The sequence below is a fragment of the Chaetura pelagica genome, unplaced genomic scaffold (genome assembly GCF_000747805.2).
Source record: "Chaetura pelagica isolate M959 unplaced genomic scaffold, ChaPel_1.0 scaffold31, whole genome shotgun sequence".
Taxonomy (NCBI): Eukaryota; Metazoa; Chordata; class Aves; order Apodiformes; family Apodidae; genus Chaetura; species Chaetura pelagica.
In genome coordinates, this window is record NW_009952481.1 from 866439 (window position 1) to 869247 (window position 2809).

The following is a 2809-nucleotide window of genomic DNA, read 5'->3' on the forward strand; positions in this document are numbered from 1 at the left end:
TCCAGGTTGTTGATGAAAATATTGAACAGTACTGGTCCCAGTACTGACCCCTGAGGGACTCCACTAGTCACAGACCTCCAACTAGATTCTGTCCCATTGACCACAACTCTCTGCCTTCTTCCTTTCAACCAGTTCATGATCCACCTCACTACCTGACCATCCAAATCCTACTTTCTCAGCTTATCTACAAGGATGCTGTGGGAGACAGTGTCAAATGCTTTACTGAAATCAAGACAAACCACATCTCCACCCTACCATCATCTATCCACCTAGTTACTTCCTCATAGAAGGCTATAAGTTTGGTCAAACATGAATTCGCCTTGGTAAAACCATGTTGACTGCTCCTAATGACCCCCTCATCCTTGCTGTGCTTAGAGATAGAGACTGACCAGCCTATAGTTACCTGGGTCCTCCTTCTTGCCCTTCTTGTAGACTGGAGTGACATTTGCTATCCTCCAGTCCTCAGGCACCTCTCCTGTTGCCCACAACTTACCAAAGATGATGGAGAGTGGCCCAGCAATGACCTCCTCCCTCAGCACCCACACGTTCATTCCATCTGGACCCATTGATTTATGGATGTCCCAATTGCTTGACTGATCCCTCACCCAATCCTCATCTACCTAAGCCAACTCCTCCTTCATCCTGACTTCTTCTGGACTTACAGGGATCTGGGGGCCTTGGGGAGAGTCTGCAGCAGTAAAGACACAGGCAAAGAAGGCATTCAGTGCCTCTGCCTTCTTTCTGTCCTCTGTCACCAGGGCACCCACCTCCTTCAGCAGTGGGTCTATATTGCCTCTAGTGTTAGTTCTATCTGCAGTGTATTTGAAGAAACACTTTCTATTGTCTTTGACCTCACTAGAAAGGCTTACTTCCAAGAAGGCCTTAGCTTTCCTAACTGCTTCCCTACGTCTTCTGACAACAGTCCTATATTCCTCCCAAGTGGCCAGCCCCTCCTTCCCTGATCCATAGATTCTCTTTTTCCACTTGAGGTTTCCCAGCAGTTCCTTGTTTAACCATGCAGGTCTCCTGGCTCCCTTACTTGATTTCCTGCCCATTGGGATGCTGTGATCCTGAGCTTGCAAGAAGTGGTCCTTGGATGTTGACCAACTATCTTGAGCTCCTTTACCATCTAGTACCCTGTCCCATGGTACTTCTCTTAGCAATTACTTGAAGAGGCCAAAGTTGGCCCTGTGGAAGTCCAAGGTTCTGGTCCTGCTGGGTGTTCTGTTCCTCCCACATAGGATCCTGCACTCCAGCATCTCATGATCACTGCAACCAAGGCTGCTATTGACCATCACTGCTCCAACCAGACCCTCTTTATTGGTGAACACAAGATTCAGCAGCACTCCTCTCCTAGTTGGTTTGTACACCATTTTTATCAAGAAGTCATCATCGATGCACTGGAGGACACACCCTTTAACTTCCCTGTCGGGCTCAACTCCTACCATTTTATTCCATAGATTCCACACCTCTCCCTCGGAGCGTCCATTTAACAAGACCCATAGTGCTTTTGAATTATTTCCCTGACATATCCCTAGCCTACCTTTCCTGAACCTTGGTCCCCCAGTTTGTGTTAACCCTTAATAAACCAGTTAATGCGTAAACTAAACACAGGCCTCAGTAGCAATTTGTGGCCGCGGTGAGGGCGGCGGTTCTAGTCTCTGCTCTCGGGCTCCGTCCCGCAGCGATCGACCCTCTGCCCTCGGTCTGTGGTAAAAAGCCCTCCAGGCCTCATACCCATAGACTTTCCACTTGCTCCTCCTCTGCCCTTGGACAGAGCTCAGTACATTCTAGTTGCTCTCTCACATAAAGAGCAACTCCACCACCTCGCTTCACTGACCTGTCTTTCCTGAAAAGGACACAGCCATTCATGACCACATTCCAGGCATGAGAGCTGTCTCACCATGTCTCTGTCATTGCCACCAGCTCATAACCCTTAGGGCACACAGACTTCTAACTCCTGTTCATTCCCCATGCTGCCTCCATCGGTGTGCAGGCATTTCAGGGACTGAGCTGAGCACGCTGGTGTCACCCTTGGGAGGTGGGAGGCCTTCTGGTCTTCATTCATACTAGAACAATGCCCCATTGGTTCAAACCCAGCTACAACCCCCTCCCACTTCAAATCTAGTTTAAAGCTCTGTGAATGAGCCCTGCTAACTCCTGCCCTACAACCCTTTGTCCCCTGCAGGACGGGGTCTTCCCATACAATGCCAGCAGGTCTAGTGTCCTGGAAATCAAACCATTCAGAAGCTTTGTCCCCTACCCCCATCAAGTCTAGTTTAAAGCTCTCTCAATGGGCCCCGCTAACTCCTGGCCAAGAACCCTTTTCCCCCTTGTTGATAGCTCTATGCCTTTGCTAACATACCTGGTGTCCTGTAAACATCTCCATGATCGAAAAAAGCCAAAGTTCATCTGACTGCACCAGCTTCTAAGCCATACATTAATCAGTTGTGTTTTCCTAGTCCTTTCCTTTCAAGCCAGCAAAACTGGAGTGGTGTCTTTGCTGATTTAGCCAAGGACAGACTGGAACAGGCCCCTTGCTCTACCAGGTAGGTCCACAACAAGAAAAGAGCATAAGGGTTATGATACCTGGCAGAAAAATGGACAATAGGTTAAAGATGCGTCTGACAGAGTACGCACCTGGCCAGTGCTAATTGGCTAATGTGAACAGTGGTACTTTCTCGGACAGTGATATCTGATCTATATAAAAAGAGGGCAAGATCTGCAGGCCCGGGGCTCTCTGCCTGCCCAGCAGACCCTGCTGCAGCACCTGAACCTGCCTGGAACGCCAGCCCCGCCGTTCAGCGGT